The sequence below is a fragment of the Choloepus didactylus genome, chromosome 11, assembly GCF_015220235.1.
Source record: "Choloepus didactylus isolate mChoDid1 chromosome 11, mChoDid1.pri, whole genome shotgun sequence".
NCBI lineage: Eukaryota > Metazoa > Chordata > Mammalia > Pilosa > Megalonychidae > Choloepus > Choloepus didactylus.
The window spans coordinates 34,160,104-34,182,090 of record NC_051317.1 but is presented as its reverse complement, the minus strand read 5'-3'; the positions used below and the strand labels follow the sequence as shown (position 1 = coordinate 34,182,090).

The 21,987-nt window shown below is 41.9% G+C and overlaps 1 protein-coding gene across 2 annotated transcripts in view; it reads left to right on the top strand.

Moving 5' to 3' along the window:
• SEMA5A (semaphorin 5A) overlaps positions 1-21,987 on the top strand; it is a 524,772-nt gene that overhangs the window by 111,126 nt on the left and 391,659 nt on the right. The window contains exon 2 of one of the 2 annotated variants that reach the window (XM_037799395.1): positions 7,208-7,304. The exons of the other annotated variant lie outside the window; for it this stretch is intronic. The gene's annotated coding sequence lies outside the window, so the exon portion shown is untranslated. The remainder of the gene's footprint in view (positions 1-7,207; positions 7,305-21,987) is intronic. 2 annotated transcript variants of the gene reach the window in all.

Here is a 21,987-nt window from a genome sequence, read left to right as displayed (position 1 = left end):
ATGTATTTTTTTTTTCCTGAACACTTGTACCACACACTTTTTGGTTAAGGTCTCTAACTTTATAAAGCCACAGCTCTTTGCCCCGATGTTCCCTTTGGGATATGCTGCCTTGTTCAGAAGGCTGTTTGCAAGTGCAGAGCTCGGCCAGGACATGTTACAGATTGCATACGCTGTCCAGGGCAGGCAGACAAGAGGGGCAAGGAAAGCCTTTAGAAAAGAAAAATCCCTAAGAGCGGGACCACTGCATCCCATCATTTTCTCATTTTGCCCTTGGCATTGAAAATTATAACGTCAAATAACGTCCAAGTTCAGATGGTGATATTGAGCAAATCAACAGAAGCAGCTTTAGAAAAACACTACTGTTTTGGTTGAAGCCTAACCCTATCTTAAAGTAAGGTGATGAACAGTCTTGTGTTTGGGGGATCCAAATGAGCTGGCTCTATCGGCCAGCCTCTGACCCCAGCAGGGTGGGCATGGAGGGCTGGGGGGGGGGGGGCGCTTCCTGCAACACCTGCAGTGACCTCGTGGGCCCCGGCCACCTTCTACCCGATGCTTTCCTCATCACCCCAAGCTTTGTGTGCACTTGCTTTTGCTGTCCTTCAAATGATTTTCTTGAATGTTGGCATTTCTGTTCAGGAATGTGGGGGGCAGCTGGGAGCAGAGGCTCTGCCAGCAAAAGGCCAAGAGGAGGTGGCTCTTCTCCTTTCCCCAGGACCCCAGCCTGCCTGCAGTGGTTTATTTCTGTAGTTAAAAGTCTGCACCATTTTGGAGGCATCCAATTCTGTCTGGTGGCTGTGGTTTGTATAATTCTCTTTCCCTCCTCATCACCCATATCCTTCCTTTCCTCTGTCCCTGCTCTGTTCTCTTCTCTATTGTTTGTGCTTTGTTGTCTCCTGCTCTTTACTTCTTGCCAACCCTTTGCTCCCCAGCCCACCAAAGCTTCCCTTCTCCCAGGCAACTTCCTTCTTGATCCTAAATGGTGCACCGTCCAGGAAGAGCACCTGTTTCAAGCAAATGGCAGAGACTGCCAGACATGACTTTGAGCAAGACTGGAGAGCAGGGCTCAGGGCATATGAGAAGGGGCACCGGTTGGCACAGCAAGAGTGGCTGACTTTCTTCAAGCCCTCTTCACCGCGTGTGGGGTTCTCAATGAGAATGGCCTGATGGCAGTAATATCCTGCACACATTTTGTGTTTTAATTCCTAGTAAGAGAGTTCTGTTTCTCATTGTGCATGATCGCCTCTAAAATTCAAGGCCATTCATTTCTCTTTTAGTGCATGCTGATTTCTAGACTGACGTTTTTATAGCACTGATGTTTTCAGAAGTGAACTGTGATTTATCATCCCTTTATTTAAAATATTTCACAATCTACTTTAAATAGGTAATGTATTTCTGGGAGTAGAGAATATATATATTTTTCGGTAGTAATTCCAAAGTGATATGCCATGTGTAGCTCCTGGGTTTCAAACATTGATTTTCAGGCCCCAAACTGCACGCCTGGCTGCCCTGGGTTCCTGGCGTGTGTCTGCAGTGGAGCTTTGGGGCCAGTTCCCATAAACGATACCACTAAGATGTTCAGGTTCAAAACTCAGAGCTTCGCCTCAGAATCTCTCCTTGTGCGCCCTTCATCTCCATCTACTTGGGAGACTCCAGCAGACAATCGAGCCTCATTATTTGTTGATTGCCTTTTGTGAATCCACCTACGTGCGCAAATTGATCTATAACCCCCAAATCAATGCTCCCTGCGCTTTTGTGGACATTTGTGGAAATGTGCAGGGCAGTCAAGAATTTTGAATTGCCTGATGTGCATGCTCCCAGCTGGGGTCACATAAGGTGACACCCTGTCTTCTTGTTTCAGCTCTGATACTATAAACGAGTGTCCTTATCGCAGTGTACTTTGTGCCACAGGTGTTGCATTTCTGTGCTTTTGGCTGGTGATTTGCTGTTTGAAATGTCCTCCAGGCATGATGCTGAAGTGCCGTTGAGTGTTCCTAAGCATAGGAAGGCTGTGATGGGGAAAATACTCGTGTTAGGTAAGCTTGGTTCAGGGGTGCATCACAGTGCCGTTGGTCCTGAGCTCAACATCAGTGAATCAACGATATATATTAAATAAGGTGTCTTTGAACAGCAGTGCACATAAAACAAAGCTGTGTATTGATTGGTTGATGAAAATGTGCCCAGTGGCTGGCAGGCGTCTGGCCCTGTGTTTCCGCTGGGAGCAGAGTCTCAGCATTTGCTAAGTCAGTGTTTGTGGTGACTTCGTAGATCACAGAGACTGTGAATAACGAGAATGGACTGTGGGAAACTGCCTTTGAGCTTGATTCTTCCTTTTTCCAGTTGCGTTCTCCCCGTGGCAGCTTCTTGCCCGCGTGTCTCCCCTTCTTGTCTGCCCTCTCAGAGCTGCCCTGCTGACCCTCCCAAACACCCTTCCTGTCCTGCTGTTCCACTGAACCGTCCACCGCTCTCCCTTCCTCAGGGTGCCTCCCATCTCTCTCTTGGGTTAAGTTTCCCACAATCTGTGTGTTGTTTACTTTTCCCACCTGCTAGCTGTCTGGAATGGCTCCTGCCCAGTTGGCTGCTCATGGCAGGGACCTCATGGGTGGGTGGCCTTGACAGTGACCTTGTGGGTGGCCAGCTTTGACAGTGACCTTATGGATGCACCCTTCCCACAAATGCCCACAAAAGCGCAGCGAGCACTGATTTGAGGGTGGTGTAGGACACTCAGCTCCAAACATCCCTCATAGTGGCTTTGGCCACCCTGGCTTTTGGCTTCCATTTGAGGAGCCTCACATCTCTTCTGCCTGATCTACCACTGGCTTCACCTGTGATGCCCCCCCATCCCACAACTCACGCACCCTTCTGCATCTCTCTCACCCATCTCTTAAGCATCCTGCAAAGCCCAGGTCAAATCCAGGAAGCTTTCCTTGACTTCTGCCTGGGGATCACCTCTCTCTCTGACTGAGCTGGTTAGCAAATGCACCATGAGCATTATGTGAGTTCCCGAGAGCATACTCTGGGCTTTGTTTGCCCTCTCACCCCCCTACTGTGCATGGCCTTGCAGGTGTGCAGAGGATGCTAGTTGAATGACTGACCGATGACAAGGTATCTCTCAACCAGACCCCGCGGCCATCAGTAGAATTCTTCCAAGGTGGTGATCCCTGGCCCAGCAGCATCTGGGTTTCCTGAGCCTGTTGACTGGTGGGTCTTTCCATCACTCCACTAAGTGTCTTTATGATGCCAGGTGGTGGTGTCCGTTTTCATTTTATTTCCAGTGTGATTTTACTGTGCTGTAATCTCCAGGCTGAGCTCTTAAGACTGGTCTGAATTTTGACTGTTTCTCAGGGATCTCTGGGAGAGGTGCTGCCAGTCAGGTGCCCTGTGTTTGAACCCACACCCACCTCATTCTGAAGGCTGGGCAGGGGAAGGAGGTGCACCTTAGGGGAAAGCCATGCCCTAAGGGGTATTTCATAGACTGTAATTGATGCCTACATTATATTTCCCCATTTTAATTCAGAGGCAATTTTAAGAGCCCATGAAGGTGGCTACAGGGTAAAACTTCTGGAAAAGGTGGTTTGCTTATAAATCAGAAGGTATTTTAGTGATAGTGCTGCACATATGTTCACAGCGGTAGATTTTTTCAGAGGTGGGGTTGAAGTTGAGAATTATGACGAGTATCTACAAAGTTGTTCGTGCCAAGGCTAATACTCTGCTGAAAGGGAAAAGAATCAGGGTAATATGGAATTGAGTCAAACAGGGAGATTTATATGTTAATAAAACAAGCAGTTTCTTCTTTAATAGATAGTTAAGTGTTTTAAAATACTCTAACCTCAAGTCTGGGGCATGCTTCTGCTTCTTTGTACTTTGTTCTCAGTTTTCTAGAAAATGTACCAGTGGCCTCAGGAGCTATCGTCTGTTAGGGAAGCTTAGCCCTGTCCGGGGTCACTGCCTGGCTGTGGTGCTTCTGCTTTTGGGCTGTGCTCTTTGGCTCGGCTGGGGTCGCACTGAACAGTTGACAGCTGTCAGAGGGGCCCGAGCTGCTGCCACGTGCCCGGTGATCAAACACCCTTTTCCCTGTTGACATCATCACAGGCTCAGTTAAAGTTTCCAAGGTCGCGTCTGTATTTGTAGACTTGTAGGACTTCAGTTCTCAAGGGAGCCAAGCCCAGCGAGCTCGGAGGTGTTGCCCTTCTCGGGAAGGGGCTTGGTGAAGTCTGAAGTGTGGGGCTTCTATTTGCCTGCATTTGGCAGGAATGTTCTCTTCCTGCAGTGCTTGTTGTCTGCTCCTGTTACTGACTCCACCTCCAGACCTAATCGTCAGACCTGATTTTAATCCAATTCTGACACATGGGAGGCGACAGAAATTGCCAGCTATGGATGGCAGCAGCCGGTAGCTCTGTCCAACTTTCTCATTTAAATTTTTGATTACTGTATAAACAAATAAATACCAGGGATTTTTTAGTGATTGTTGCAAAAACAGATTTTAAGAGTTGAAAGAGGAAGTTCACACATTCAAACATGCCTTTTAATAAAGAAGTCCTAACTAACATATTTGCTGCCACACCCAAAAGAGATATCCGTGTTGTGTGCAAGAAATTGGCCACTCATAGGAATTTTTCTCCCAGGCTAGTATGTCTTCTGACCCCAGGGAGAGCTCCCCTAGCCCGCTTTTGGCCTCAAGGATTTGCATCTGCGCCTCCTCCTTTCCAAAGGATGATGTCACAAACTTTCAAGACTGAGCTGGGACCTCCTAGGAACTAGCTGTGCTGCAATGCTAAGTGCCTTTGAGGGCGATTTGGGGAGCTGGCTGGCCCCCCTCATTTCTCAGGAACCACGAAAAGTGTCCCTTGTAGGGACAGCGACACTTTGTAAGTGAAATTCCCACACAGCATTTCAGCAGAGATGAAATTCAGTTTATTTGCAGCAGGCAAATGACCTTTAGTTAAAAACTGAAGTAGATAATGTGGGAATCATGGAGTAGAGGAAGAGCTAGGATGTTCTTGGGACGTTCTTCTCCCATCTTCTCTGCAATATTCTTAGCTGCTGCCTAAGTGTATGGGTGGGAACAGGCAACATCAGGATGCTTCCAATTTATAGCAGCACAAGCTGCAGAGAGAAGAAAGAAGATGGAGTAGGAGAACAGAAAAAGCAAGAACCCTGAAGCACAGTATTTGAAGCAATGGGTATCCTTAACTGGTGAGGGACACATCCCTTTCCTGCAAATAGATGGAAAGCTCTTGTTTCTCCACATTCTGGCAGGCACATTTCTAGAGAGGCTGCTGTTTTGAGATATTCTTTCTACCAAATAGTAGTGTCAGGTGTTCTGGGTTGCTAATGCTGCTGTTACACAAAACACCCAGAAATGGATCTACTTTTATAAAGGGAGTTTATTTGGTTACAAAGTTACAGTCTTAAGGCCATAAATTGTCTGAGGTAAGGTGTCAACAATAAGATACCTTCACTGAAGGATGGCCAGTGGCGTCTGGAAAACCTCTGTTAGCTGGGAAGGCATGTGGTTGGCATCTGCTTGCTTCCAGGTTGGGTTTCAAAATGGTGTTTTCCAAAATATCAGCTTTCAACGGCTGTGTGCCAGTTTGAATGTATTATGTCACCCAAACGCCATTATCTTTGATGTAATTTTGTGTGGGCAGACCTATCAGTGTTAATTAGATTGTAATTCTTTGAATGTTTCCATGGATTTGTGCTCCAGCCAACTGTGGGTGATGACTCTGATGAGATATTTCCATGGAGGCATGGCCCCACCCCTTCAGGGTGGGCCTTGATCAGTGGAGCCATATAAATAAGCTGACAAACAGAAGGAACTCAGTGCAGCTGTGAGTGATGTTTTGAAGAGAAGCTACAGCCAAGAGGGACACTTTGAAGAAAGCACAGGAGCTGCAGATGAGAGACATTTTGAAGACAGCTGTTGACTCTTGCTCTGGAGAAGCTGAGAGAGGACAAATATGCCAAGTGCCACTAAGAGTGACATTTTTGAGGAACTGCAGCCTAGAGAGGAGCATCCTGGGAGAAAGCCATTTTGAAACCAGAACTTTAGAGCAGACACCAGCCACGTGCCTTCCCAGCTAATGGAGGTTTTCCGGACACCATTGGCCATCTCCAGTGAAGGTACCCGATTGTTGATGTGTTACCTTGGACAGTTTATGGCCTTGAGACTGTAACTGTGTAACCAAATAAACTCCCTTTATAAAAGCCAATCCATTCCTGGTGTTTTGCATTCCGGCAGCCTTAGCAAACTAGAACAGGCCGTCTTCAAAATGTGTCTCTCAGCTGCAGCACTCTCCAAAATGTCACTGTTAGCTGCTCTAAGATCCTTCTCGTTGTAAACTCTTTTATAATGGCTCCAGTCATTTAATTAACACCCACCCTGAATGGGTGGGGTAACACCTCCATGGAAATTATCCAATCAAACATTTCACTCACAGTTGATTGAGTCACATCTCCATGGAAACACTCAATCAAAAGATTCCAACCTAATCAGCACTAACACATCTGCCCCCACAAGATTGCATCAAAGAACATGGTGTTTTGGAGGACGTAATACATTCGAACTGGCACATGAGGTTTTCAGGATTTTTATATATTAAACTGAATGAGGCAGTTGGATAGCTTTACTTGGTTTTAGTAAAGTGAATTGTTTTTCTGCATTGTTTTTCTTTGGCCTATAAATCTCATAATTCTGCACCAAAGAAGCTAATATGTAAATAAAAATAGAAACTCTAATTTTTGATATAGTTTATTCTGCACCGTCTGCCTTTTTTTCCTGTTTTTGAGATACCTTAGCTAAGGTACTATATATGCCAAAAAATGGGATGAGAGAGCCATCACAAAATGGGTGAATTCACACAATCTGAATTTGACTTTGAACCTCTTGAAGTAATTTAAATGGGTTTGAAATAAAGTTCCCTTTTGATATTTTATGATATTTGCATTCATTTGTTGACAGCATTTGGATTTTTATTTCCTCTTCTGAAGAAAGAAATTCACTGAGGGCCTTGACTTTAAGTCAGGGCTATTATGTTGGTGATTACTTAGTCACCCTACGCTGCTCTCCCTCAAGCCTTAGGTTTCTAAAGCAGCTTCTGCTGGTCGTGCAGGGTATTGAATGAATTTTCTAGGATCAGTGACCAATGACCGCAGCTTCTTTTAAAATTAGCTAATAATAGAATCTTTTCTTCTTTCTTTTTTGAAGCGTTGGTTTGTGAGACTGGGGCTTGAGTGCCCGTGAGTTCGGAGTTTTACTGTGATACATGACTGAGGAAACGTGGCCTCCACCCTTTTTCTACTTGGTAAGTGAGAAACCTAACTGGCGGTTGATGAAATCAAGAATTTTATCGAGATACTTTGATAGCTTATAAGCTTCACTTACATCTGCTCTGAAAAATGGCAGTGAAAGACGGATTTGTCTTCAAAAAGGCAGGATTCTTATTTGGGGTTAACTTCACTGCAAAATCACTCAGGAACTCCAAAGACTCCAAGGTTGTCATTGAATTATAGCATCTTCTGGCCAATGATGTGATTTCCTGCTTGCATTCAGTTTTGACTCTGCTCCAGTTACCTTCTGTGCCCCTAGATTCGTTTTGTTGTGCCAACCATGGTGCTCTCACATCTGTGTTCTGGGACTGTCTCTGGTTCCCTGAACCTGCTGGACAAGGTCCAAGCTCTCTGTGATGCCTCGTGGCTCCTCTCCAGATGAACCTCACGTATCTTTCTGCTTCTGCTGGCCTTTGGACAGTGTAGGGGTGGCTCCCCCACTTCCCACTGTTCTGCTCCCCTTCCTGAGTCTGCCTCTGGATCTTCCAAAGACCAGCTCAGATGTCACTGCTTCCTTGAAGCCTAAGTGCTGTCTCCCTCTCCAGCAATACCTGGTGCCACCTCTCAGGGGGACGGGAGAAAGGGAGGGCTGCAAGAGGATTGGGGGGTATGAGGGAGGAGCCAGTATGCAAGGGAAACGGGACAAAGTCTCCTTGGAAACATGCTACCTATTTTATTAAGGATATTTTTGTGCTTGCTTATTGTGTCTCCCTAACTAAATTAAGCACGCATTGTGTTCGTTGTGGACATGCTTCTACTTCTTTCCAATTCCCCAAATGCCTTGCTAATTATGCCTATATGATTGTGTAAGTAATAAAATAATTCTTGGTATAATTGTATAATTGTTTTGTATACTTGTATACAATACAATTATATGCAATTTTTTGGTATAATTTTTTGTATAGCTGATAACGCTCCCACTCTGGGATATAAGTTCCCTGTCCTCTGTGTTTTTCAAGAAGGAGGTTGCTTAAAGGGATGTTGGGGTTGCGCCTTGTGTGTATATAGAAATCTTCAGCTGAAAGAAACTTGATGTTCTCTAGTCTAGTCCTTACATTTTGGAGAAGCAGAAATCGAGTTTCCACATTTTGTGTCTTCCCCAAGCCCACATAGATACAGGTTCACATAATTCAGTATGGATTGAACGAGGACTTGAAAACCAACATTTGTGGGTCTCTGTCCTGCATTTTTACCTCCACGGAGAACCCCAGAACCCAAGAGCTGGAAGGAAACGTAAAGGCCACATTGAGCCTATGTGGGGTTGTTTCGGATGTATGATTGTCATCACAATAGGATAAGGATAATATTGGCTAATGTAAGTTCTTAGTTTGTACCAGGCCCTGTGCTAAGTGGTATGTGTTTGATACTCAAACTGTTGGAGGTAGGTACTATTAGGATCCCTATTTTAAAGATGAGGCAACTGAAGCCTATGGAGGTTATGGAATCTGCCCAATATTGCCACCTAGTCAGAGGTTGAGTTGGAATTTGAACTGAGTTCATGTTCCTAATTCTTAACACTAAATGCCCCCTTAGCACTAGGAATAACTTCTGAGAATAAGGGCAGATACACATTTTTTTTTTTTTTAATTACTGGAGACACTTGGGGGTCGCTTAAAGGAAAGCTCACATTAACATTAAGAAATTAATTTTTTCAAACAGCACTCTAAATCAAGGGTTGGAAAATGTTTTCTGTTAACTTTCAGATATAAGCATTTTAGACTTTGCGGGCTATACAGCCTCTGCCATAACTACTAAGCTCTGCTGTTGTGGCCTTAAAGCAGCCACAGACAATATGTAAATGAATGAGTGTGACTTTGTTCCAATAAAACTTTATTTACAAAGATGGTGACAATCGTATTTGGTCTGTGGGCTGTAGTTTGCTGAGCCCAGGTCTACATGATCCTTGTAATGCTTGAAGATCCCACTGTATAGAGGGTGAGAGTTGTCAGTAATATTGTGGATGTGGGTCCCTTAGCAAAATTTAGCTTCGATGCTCAGAATTTAATGAAGTCTACTTTAACAGCAAAATCTCAACTCTTGGAATAAGTGGGTTTTGGTTTCCTAATACTTGGCGTTGACTGCTAGACTACAGCTTTGCTAAAAGGAGGGCCTGATAAGTAGACTGCTAGACTACAGCTTTGCTAAAAGGAGGGCCTGATAAGTATCAGTTGTTAATCTAAAATGTATGGCTCACTTGTAAGTTTAGAGAGTATTTGCTATCCTGGTCTTCACATAGTTTCTAAAAGTGAAATTCTTATTTTGCAAACTCATTGCCTGCTGCTTATACATATTAAGGCAAACGTGCAATTATCTTGAGCTGTTTGATTATTATGCGCAAAGGTATTCTAGTATCATATCTTTTTTATGAGCAAAGACATATTTAAAGAGTCAAGTTTGAACCAAGTTGACATACTTAAACCATGAGATAACATGGTTTGATACCTCTTGCCATGTACTCAAGCGATATAGGGTTGTTATCATTATTTTTGTGTACTTTACTTCTTATCCTGCAAAACGATACTTCTCACCCTTCAAGGCTTATTGTATTCTGTACTATACTCATTATCATTAAAAAAGATGGGCAAAGAAAAATGAAAAAAGACCAAATAACGTGTGTTTCTTTGAGGGGTTTATACAGGGAGCTGTATTATTTCTTCCTTCCTTCCTTCATTTTGGAAGTAGTTAATTGCAGCAAGCCAATGAACCTGATGTAATAGATTTTTGGAGACATAACTCTTTTAAGGGGCCACTGGTCCCTAGATACTTGTTCCATAAGTAATGGAAAAGTGTTATCCAGGTACAAAAACTAAAATTTTGATTATAAAAGTAATGGATAAAAAGATTAAAAAATATATATAAATAAAAGTATTTAAAATAAGTAATTGAAAGCTATCTGTGGTACCTACTAAATTGGAAAAAGCAAATCGCAGAGTAATATATTTAATATAATTCATTCATTGTAAACACACACACACATAGTTTCTCCACACATATGTATATGTCTGTTATCAAAAGGTGACATGAACATATAGGAATATATGATGATCTCTGGGGCCAAGGGTGTTTTTGATGGGTGTTTGCCCTTTATGAGCCATACAGTCTCTATCTAAAAGTTTTAAGACTATTGATTTGTGCAATTTATAATTGAAAAAAATAAACATATTGAAGTAGTGACTGCTTATTATGAAAAATATTTGAAGTAAGGGGAAAAATTCACCCATAACCCCTCCACCCAAAGACAACTACCGCTGGCATTTAATGCTGTTCTTTACAATATATTTTTGAAAAATATTTTACAGAGTTTGAAAAAAATACTAGACATAATAATTTTGTATACTGCTTTTACACTTTTTATACATGCATCATCATATTACGGCAAATTGTTAATAGACCTAATTTTTAATGCATATATCATATTCTATCATATGAAGGAACCATACCCATATCTCTTTCATTGAATATATAGGTTCTTTCCAGTTAAAAAAAATCATAGGTGATGCTGAAATAAGCATCAAAAGGGGAACTGGAGTCCCTTCCCGTGCCCCTGGTTTCAGTCCTCGATCTGCCACTTTGGAGCTTTGTGTAGTTCATACTACCATCTCCTTTGTGAAAAGTAGAAATGTGTTCATTAAGTTTGTGGCTCGGAAGCAATAGCATTTAATACCGTGAGCTTTCTTTTACTTGAGGGTTAAATTGTTAGGTCAGAATAACTGTAATTGAATTACTAATTCAATAATGCAGGAGTTTTGTAGGACTGTCTACTGGCTTTGCAGAAGTGTTATAGATATTTATACTTCACCAATAATGTGTTAGGAAGTCTTTTCTGCTGAAACTTCACTATCATTGGGTAGCATCTTTACTGTTTTTTTGCCAATTGGATAGCATTCATTCATTTTAAAAGTACACATTTCATTGAGTGTTCATTATATTATATAGTTGATATATATATATTTTTTCATGTGATAGCCATTACTTTGAGAAAGGGAGAGAGGGAGAAGAGGAGAGAGAAAGAAAGAATTTGTGTGTGGGTGTGTTTGTGGGGGGGTGGAGTGCAGAGAGAGAGAGAGAGAGAGAGAGAGAGAGAGATTGTTTGCAAATTTTATTAACTGTTTATCCAAGAATAAGAATCTTTCTTAGAGATTTTAATAGATTTAATAGAGATATTAATAGATTAATAGATTCTATTAATAGATTTAATAGAATAACAAATAGTTATTTGTTATTTAATAACAAATAACTATTTGTTATTGTTTTCCCATTTAATTTACACGTTAATTTTGTTCTTTTAAATTTAAAAAGCTTATTGAACATTGCCAAATTCTTCTTCAGAATTGTTTCCTTCACTGCTTAGAAAGTTAATAAAAAATTTCTCTTCCTTTTTCTGACCTTATATAAGATATTCAATGCCTTAATTCAGGGAGAAGTGATTTAAAGAATATTTATTTTTATAATTCTTCTCACAGTTTTATTCTGCTTTTCTTTCTCACTGCCCCAAATCAACCCCCAGTTTTACTTTAATGAGTATGTTCAGACAATCAAAATATTTATACAAATGGGAGATGATCCCAGCTGCATATTGCTTCATCTTACAAATACTGACCTCATTTACAAAAACTGCCAAACAACTGAAATTCTTTCGCTCTTTTATTTATTCCTCTTTTAGTTAGAGAAAGAATAACTTTCTCAACTTGAGAGGTCCTACAGCTTTTGCCTGTATTTTTTAACAGCTTCATTTCAATATTTTCTTGAAATAAAACTTACTCCATTGTGTTGGATATCATGAAATTATAATTTCAATGTTTTGGCACTTGTGTCGTTCTTGTACTGAATTTTTGTAACTTTGCATTAAATATTATGTGGTGTGCATAGAAGACCAAGACAACTCTGGACAAATCCAATGTACAGGTTGAACAACATGTCCACATTTGTTGAGTTTAGAGTATTCACCTAAAATAATAAATCATTACGATGTGCATGCAGTAATGATTTTGTAAGTTTCTAAGTTCTAAAAGATTGAATATTAGGTAGGTCTCATTTTCTGGGATGGACCTTAATCTGCCTTTGGAAAGATCCAACCACAACTCAGCTCTGTGTTTAATTTCTTGGTTTTCTAGATTTCTTGATAAAGTGGAGAACATGAGAGGACACAAATTTGAGAACAGTAATAGAGAATGAAATGTTTTTAAGCCATGCTGAGGTTCTGAAGGCCAAGAGACTAAGTAACTGAGTTGCTTTTGGTATTTCCATTGGTGACTTGGTGCTGATTGGAAGATGGTGTGCTATTTTGTGGTGAATTTCTGTGTAATCTTGACAAAAAGAGTGTAACTAGCCTAAATACACTGAGTGCTGTATTTTGTGATTAAGATTTAGCCTGTCATTCTTACCAATGTCAGTAACAGCGAATCTGTGGACTCCACTCCTCCTTATTCCTGCCCTATTGTCTCATCAGCCCGATGGAAAATCTCCATGAAGAATTCAAAGGCCCCTGCAGATATGATGTGTTTCGATACAGGCCTTTCACTCTGTGTTACTGAAGTTCACCAACAGGAGAATTGTCTGCTTCCATTATCCATGTTAGAATTCGTTGGAATTCCCACAATGGAACTTGGAAAACCTTGCTTTCCTTCATTCTGTTCTCTTCTGTTCGGGATTTTCATCTTTTTTCTCTTTTGTTTTGTTGAGAGTCTTCCATTTATGTTACTGTCTTAAAGGTCAGTGGCTTTATGTCTACTGTAGGTAGGTACTGGTGAATCACAGATGTGTGGTGAAGTTCAGAATCCACTTTCTGTTTTTAGTTTCTTGTTTAGGTCAAGCTGGGAGGGGCGTCTGTTATTTTTGATGGAATTTTCCCAAGGACGTAAAAATGGCCTTGTGTTTGGATCTTTGGATTTCATGGGACTTGGGGTTTTCCTGCACCGTAGTGTCCAGATCAGAGGATTGGAGAGGCTGCTATAGCTGCAGGACTCCCAGAGCCAGTCTGTTCGTGTTTTATCCACTGGAGCTTTTCATGTGGTTTCCATGTGTGTTTGTGTGTCTTTTAGCCTCGTGGTCCACGAAGAAATCAGAGTCACTTTGCTTCATTTGCTTTTACTTAAAGCTTGGGCAGTAACCACTGATGGTTAAACCAAAACAGAAAAAGCCAAGGTTGGAAATATGGTTGGGAGATTCTGGGAAGTAAATACCACCATGTTTTCATGTATCAGCATCCAAAAATAGTGAGTAAAGCTTATATTTCCAGCACTGAAGAATTACATGGGTGGATAGAAGTTTTTTACCATAGCTGCATTTTTTTTTTTTAGTAGACATAAATGGGGTGACTGCTCGGCTCTCAGCTTAGTGGTCACACACCTTTTGAGAACTGCTCTTCCTCTTTTCAGTGCAAGCCACCTCCTTGCTAAAATGACTATTTGAAGATAAAGCACCTGCTGTAATCTGGGCTAGCACAACATCCCACCCAGCTGGTTACTCTTGATTAATTCCCATTTAGGCCTTTGACCCAAGCTTGTCTGTTCTAGATTCTGCTCCTCCTCCCCCCTGCTCAAAGCTGACCCCTAAACAGTTCTCTCCTTTCTTTCCCACATCATCAGTTTTTATTTTCCTCTCTCTGCTTGGGCCTTCCAGAAGGAATGCAAATATCTACCATCTTTTAAAAAATGAGCTGTTGACCCTGATTTGCTCTCCAGTTGTACCACCCCATTCCTCTCCCTCTCTTCACAGCAGAACTCCTTAAAGGAGCTTTCCCTGTATTTGTCCTCAATTCCTGTCTTTCCATTGCCTCTTGAACCCCCTCCAATGAAGCTTTCACTTTTGTTCCCCTGCTGCCTTGTCCAGGTCTCTAGTCACCACCGTGTTACAAAACCCTGTGGCTGAGGCTCAGTTGTCATCTTACTGGACAGAATAGCAGCATTCGTAGCGTCCATCCCTCCTGTCTCTGTGAAGCCTTTTCTTAATTTGGTTTTGGGACCTCCACATTCCTGTGGCTTGACCCCTGCATCTCTGGCCATTCTCTCTGAGCCTCCACAGCTCACTCCTGCTCATCTGTGTCTCCATCAAACATTGGTGCCCCATAGGGTTTAGTGCCTGGACCTCATCTCTTTTCCTGCCATCCTCACTATCCTGGAAACCTCACCCAGTCTCCTGACTTTAGAGACAGTTGACATGCTGATTCCTCCTGCATGTCTGTCTCCAGCTACAGCCTCTCCCCTAGGCTCTAGGATTTTAAATTCAGCTGTCATATGACTACACCACTTGAATATTTAATATATGTCTCCATATTAACATGTCCAAGCCGAGCTCCATTTCTTTCCCCTAACCTCCAAACATGCTCTTCAATAGATTTCCCCATAATGACAGGTCCATCCTTCGTGCTTGCTTAGGCCAAAAGAAGTTGGAATTCCGTTTCTTCCCTTCCTCTTTCACTCCATGTCTGATCTGCTAGCAAATCTTATTGGTGTGATTTCAAAATCTGTCCCGAATCTTGCCACATCTCACCTCTTCACTGCTACCAGCCGGCCACGTATCCATCATCTTGGTCTCCGTGGCTGCACCAGCCTCCCAGTGGGCCCCTTCTTAAGCCCCTGAGCTCCGCTGTCTGTTCTCCAGGAGGCAGCCAGAGAGGTTCCCAGCTCCGGATCCTCTGGAGGTTCCCATCTTATTCAGAGACAAAGCCAGTCCTTACATGGCCTACAGAGCCCTCCGACACCTGCTCCTTCCCCCCAGTAGCTCCAGACAAGCTGGCCTCCTTGCTCTTCCTCAAACACACTAGACACGGTCCTGCCTCGGTGGCTCCATACTGGCTCTTTTCTGTGCCCCAACATTGTTTCTCTGAATATCCCCAAGGGTAGCTCCTTTGCGTACCTTGGGTTTTATTTAGCTATTCCCCTCTCAGGAGGACGTCTCTGGCCAACTTGTTAAAAATTGAAACCCCCTCCCCCTAATTCTGTTTTCCTTCTCTGCTTTATTTTTTTTTCCTCCAAAGATTACCACACTAGCTGATGCATTTGATGTATTACTTATACGTTTGGTGTTATTTCTACCGTCTCCAACCATGTAGGCTGCAGGAGGGCATGGAGCGTTTCACCAGCTTGGTTTACTGCAAGAGCAGGCCTGGCTCATAAGGGTGTTAATAATCATTTGTTGGATGGATGGATGCACGCATTTAGCGTTTTGCAAACTGGGTGAGAAGAACCCTATTACTAATCTGGGCACAGAGCTGGGAGGCTCTGAGCTTGTCTGCAAGTGGAAGAAATGGGATCCCCCCTTCCTGACTTTAGTGTATTTGTTATGACTTTACCCGTGTTCTCCAGTGGGTGGATATTTTCTTGTTAATCAGTTTCTCAGCTCATGTGTCATCCCCTCTGCGGACCTTTCTGTCCCCTTCCCATGACCAGATGAGATAATTGGCACCTCGTCTGGTGTCCTTGCAATGGCAATTTAAAGTTGGATTCATTGTAATATTGTTTTTGTGTGTATAGTCCTACCCTTCACACCGCCAGTACCTAACACTCTGGCACATAATAAGCAAAGAATATGTATGTGTTATTTAATGAAGTGAATTAGACTTAAAGTTTGTAAAATATAATTTACACTAATGGTCCTTAAGAGTGTTAACAAAAATGTATTCTTTTGATTGTGTTACATTTAATTTAAGATGTTTATTATAAGATTTTATAATAATCTGTGGTAGCCGTCATAGGTTTTCTCCTGTTGTCCAGCTGGGAAGCAGTCACTTTACAGCTTTCCAGAACAGTATATTGTTTTCCAGAAGAAGTGGACGTCAAAGGCAGTAGAGTGGGGCCGTTATTCCAAACTCCGTGTCTCCCTAATGGGTATCTTGAGTTGGGAGGAGAACTGGAAAGGAAGGCATTGGCATTCACATAGCACCTGGGCCCAAACCCCACGCGCCTTCCCCGACTCTGAAGGGTCCGATGTCAGTTCCTTCCTGGCATTTTGCCTTTCTTACACTGGGCACTGGGACCCGTGCCACAGCAGAGCTCTGTCAGCATCATCTTCAAGGAGCACCTGTTATCACAGGTAGAAATGGATGGCCCAGTGAGGTGGTTGGGTTATGGGGTTTAGCCAAGCCCAGAATCCTGCAGTCTATTTCCTGTAACATAGTTATCTGGGACATTTATGTCCAGAAAACAGCACCGATGTGTCTTTACTGAGTCTTGCCAGGCGGTGAGCACAGTTCAGGGTCAGATGAATATATAGGGCACTGTCATCAGGAGCATGAAATGGGGAGTTATAATCAGTGAAACGTGTCCACACAGTGTAATGAAGCCCAACGATGTGGCCCAATTATAGATTTCTGGTAATTTAATTAATAGCTGTTTAAGGACCCACCTAATAGACACCAAAGCTTTGTAGCACCTTTCAAATAAATGATCTTTCACTAACTTGGTGCTACACGTACACACAAGTGTACACACATACACACACACACACACATACAAGTTTTTTATTGCATTGGACACTCTGGAAAAGTAGGAATGTCCCCGTCTTCCTTATTGGCATCTGTGTACACATAACTGTGTCCTGCTGCTGATTGTGTCACCCCTGTGGGTACAAAACACAAGGTGTCCACAGTCCTGCTACATAGGAAACACCAAACAAGAAGGAACAGCATTGCTGAAACATGGGAAGGGCAACACGCTTCATATATTAATGCTCGTTCTAAAATAGCAACACTGAGCCAACAAAACTTTTAGATAGGCAGGTCTATTTCTTTTCTCTCAAATGATTATTATTTGTCTATATTTTTTGTGGGAGTTGATTGAATTTCTTTTTATAACTTTCCATTTTAGGACTATGTTATGTTCTTTTAGTATTGTAATATCCAGGTGTAAAAAAGTCTATGTAAAGTTCTTAGAAATTTCTTCTGGGTGTCATAATAATAGCAATAACAAAAAGTGAACTACAATGGTTCAACTTTGTCCTGTGCTTCTAATAGTAAGAATCATCTATACATTCTAACTCTGATTCTTATTTTCTCATTCCATCTCTGTCTTTGTGGTGGTGCATTTACAAAGTACTTTTTATTTCCTTTAGTAAATCTTACATGTTGTTTAGACCTAAAACTAACATTTCTAACCACAAGTCCATGGTTTGTGAAGACTTTATGGATTTAGGGCAGTTTCTTCTTTATTTGAAGCCATGCCAATTCCACCAGTGTAGAAAGTGTAGGGTGTAGATTTTCCCAGTCACCTCCCCCTGCCCGCTGTGGTCATCCATGTTTGGATCTGAATGAGGCCTTTGACAAGTTCACCAGTGTAAGCCATTTGATGGTCCTTTGTAATGTAGCAATGATAATGGAACTCTAATAAGAATTCTCCAACACCTCAGAATAGGAAATAGTTTATTACTCTGGTAATAACCTAATAATAATTCATAATAATGGCACAAATTATTTGAACACTTCCAGAATCCTAAACATTGGTACCATTGCTTTGTGTATATCATTTTATCTTAACAACCATACAAAGTATGTACTGCCATTATCCCCATTTTGCAGATGAGTAAACTAGGGTGTGGTGAGCTTAAAAAACTTGGCCCACATCTCTCATAGGTCATCTGGATGGCCGAACCCAGTGGGTAATATGTAACTTCTTAATGAAGTATTTATTTCACCCCTTTTATTTTCCAAAGATCACCAAGAGGGCCCTTGGTTGTATATTACCCAAAAGAATTAAGCAAAAAAGCCCACCTATTCTAAGTGTTATTGCAAAGTAAAGTAGCTTTAGGTGTCTACAAATAGCGTCTTGGTTTTAATTCACTGAGCTAGCAAATATTTTGAGGGTTGGAACCCACCTTCAGTGTGTAATTTCCCTACAGAAAACCCATGATTGGTGGTTGGTCTCAAAAACCACCCCTCACGGACAAACATCTGTTTAAACAATGGGACATCTGAAGCATCTCTTCCTGTACGTGAGGTCACTCAGGACTAGCAGGCATCCCAGTTAACGTCTGATTGGAAATCATGTATTCTATTATTGGCATATTACACTACTTTTCTTGAAAATTGCGGGCAAAGTGACAATGAGAAATGGCTTAAATCACCCCCTCCCTCAAGCAGATATTTACTGAGCATATGCAGTGCGGGAAACTCTGCTTTAGGCATTGGGAATATACTGGCAAACAAGAAACTCTGGCTCCTGGCTCTCATAGACCATTCATTATAGGCGAGAGAGTTGGACCCTGAACAACTTTGATACTCCTAATAGATAAGACAAGTATCGTATATGGTAACTTCTCTGTAGAGAGTTCAGATAGGGTCATGTGATAAGAGTGTGAATGGGCGTGGCTTGGGATGGACTCGTTTGTCCTAGTGTAAGCAGGCTAGGGGAGCAGGGTGTGAACTGAGTCCACAGAGTGGGGCAAGGCTCAGAGTGTGGAGAGTTTGTAAGCCGGAATATGAAACTTGGATTTGGCTTTGGGCATTGGGAAGCCTTTAGAGAGACAGTGGTGGGACAGGATTGGAAGGCAGTTTTCAGTAGCCAAAGAGTGAACTAGCAAAAGGGAAAGCCAGGAGACCAGTCAGAAGGTCATTATGGGTGGCTGGGCCTGATGGTGGCAGGGACTGAGGTGTTCTTGGAGAAGCTGGACAAGCGTAGATGGCTTTGCCCTGTTTTTAGAAGTAGAGGCAATGCTGTTCTGATAGATTGGGCATGGAGAGAGAGGGGAAGGAAAAGTAAGACCGAATTGTAAGTGTTGAGTTTGAACAAGTTGGTGGACGGTGGCCCACTTACTGAGGCAGGGAAGCCCTGTTTTTTGGCTTCACCCTTGGCTTTGGGGGTGAACAGGAATTTTCCTAAGGCCATGTGAAGTTCGTGTTGGAAGGCTCTCATTTCCCATCCATATGTAGAGAGTAGGCAGTTGTAGATGTGAGTCTGGACTATTGGAGAAAGAGTGGAGTTAGATTCATGTATTTGGGAGCTGTCACCGCATTGACAGTAGCCCAGGGCCTGGATGAGCTCACCCAGGAGAGTGTGTGGAGAGAGACAGGGCCTCAGGCAGAGCCGTAGGCACTGGGCCGTTGGAGTAGGGGGTTGGCGAGTCTACTGGAAGGCTGCTCATAACCCTTCATTTGATATAGTCGTGCTTTCAAACTACAGAAGTGACCTAAAACATGACCAAGAAAGTCCCAAAGGTAATTCTTTCCTTGAGGGGTTTATTTCATTATACAACTTAGCAGTGAATTGCTCCATTGTTGTAACATAAAATGCTGGTCTGGTTATAGCAAATAAGGACAGACTGTTAGAGTGCAGTGTTTGATGTGCACTCTCTTCAGCACTTATTTTACCTTTTGCTCTCCGAGAGGCATGGTCTCTTCTCAGTTGAGTCTTGGGAGAGACAGGGCAAGTTAAGTTATAGGTTTTAACGAGTTCCCCAGTGTTCCTTATTACTAAAGTCCTACTTTCTCATAGTGAAAATTTGCCCTACTGATTTCTCACCCCACACTGCACTCTTAATTATTACAATGATATTCTTTTCCCCAGGGACTTTGAGCTAATGAAACTTCAGTATGTAAGAGCCCTGCTGAGTATTTTCTGCTGATGCATTTCACATTCTCTGTGTCGGTTTTCCTGGCAGCAGAAAACACACTTGTTGGCAAAATGAATCTCTAGGGACATGTATGATATCCAGGGTAAGAGACTCAATTACACACTGCTTATAAAATGCAGGAGTTAATAATCGGACCCGAGCACCACTCAGTGTTTGATTTCCTGTAAGGATTTCAGTTAACCCTACTTGTGTTGTTAGCACCTTCTGTAAGAGGAACAAAGCTGGGACGCTCAGGTGTCACCAGAATTCTGTCAGTGACTTAGGAGTTTGATTTTCTAATCAAAGAGGAATGTGTTTGGCATCTTACTGTCAAGTGGAAGGTCACACTTCTCATGGTTAGTGAAAATATGATTTGATACTGGCCATTAAAATTCCCGGCAGTGATATATGGTATTTTACATCCGGCTGCAGGGCTGTGTGTTAAGTGATGGGTTCTGAGCATCCAGGATCCACCCACAGGTGTGTGTGCACATCTATTACCAACACTTTGTAATCACCCCAAACAGAAAGTCTATACCCATTAAGCAATAACTTTTCACACTCTCCCCCCACTACAGACCCTGGAAACATGCATGATTCCTGTGTCACAAGGATCACACCCTTGTTGAAAAAGATGAGCTGAACTAAACGTTATTTTTTCCAGTGGATCCTTTCAGTGGAAAGGCACCGTTATGGAAAGAAGTTTGTTAGTAATCCAAACTTCCTGTTTTGTAAATGTGTGTTATTTTTGGAGACTAGAGGACACCTCCTGAGAATGCCATTTGGAATGAGTTAGTTGGGGGGTTCAGAAGTGCAGCTTCAGCTCCGTGAATTGCCTGAGCTGTTAAAGTGGTGTTACTTTCCTCTCGCTGCTGCACGGTGGTGTTCAGATCCTTGATCACACGTGGAGTGCCAGGGAATCTTCTTAAATGGTGGAGCTTACTGAATGCAGAAAATGGAAAGGTAGACTTTTCCTAAACTGATTGGTGCTTTTAATTATTGGTTGCAAGTTGTCTGAGACCCAGAGAACAGAACATATCACCAGTGATACAGCATCATCCTATGAATTTATTGTTGATCACGGCTTTCAGATGGGATCAGGAGACAAAGGGGATTCCATTATTTATATACACATGTATATGTATAAATTTAACTTTATTGTGGTGTCATATATACAATACAGAATTTCCCATTTTAATCACTTTCGGGTGGTTAAATTCAGTGATATAAGTTACATTCTCAAAGTTGTGCTACTGCCACCACATCTATTACCAATACTTAGTAATCACCCCAAACATAAACTCTATACCCATTAACAAAAACTCTTCATTCTTTCCCCTCACTACAGACCCTGGTAATAGCTAATCTATTTTCTGTTTCTATGAATTTGTTTATTCTAGGTAGTTCATGTAAGTGAGATCATACAATATTTGTTCTTTTGTATCTGGCTTATTTCACTCAACATGATATCTTCAGGGTGCATCCATGTTGTATTATGTATCAGAATTTCATTCCTTATGGCTAGATAATACTCAACTGTATGTATATACCACTTTTTGTTTATCCATTCATCTGTTGATGGACACTTGGATTGCACCTTCTGGCTTTTGTGTATAATACTGCTTTGAATATTAGTGTACAAATATCTGTCTGAGTCCCTGTTTTCAAATCTTTGGGGCATATACCTAGAAGTGGCATTGCTGGGTATGGTAATTCTATGTTTAACTTTCTGAGGAACCACCAAATTGTTTTCCAGAGTAGCTACATCATTTTGTATTCCTATGAGCAATGTATATCCATGTCCTTATCAATACTTGTTATTTTCTGGTTTTTTTTTTTTTTGTTTGTTTGTTTGTTTGTTTTTTTTTTTTTTTTAGTAGCCAATCTAGTGGGTGTGAGTGGTGTTTTATTTGGTTTTGGTTTGCATTTCCCTAATGGCTAATGATGTTGAGCATCTTTTCATGTGCTTATTGGCTATTTGTTTATCTTCTTGGAGAAATGTCTGTTCAAGTCCTTTGCCCATTTCTAATTGGATTGTGTGTCTTTTGTTGTTGAGTTGCAGGAGTTGTCTGTATACTATGGATATTAAACTCTTATCAGAGATATGATCTCTAA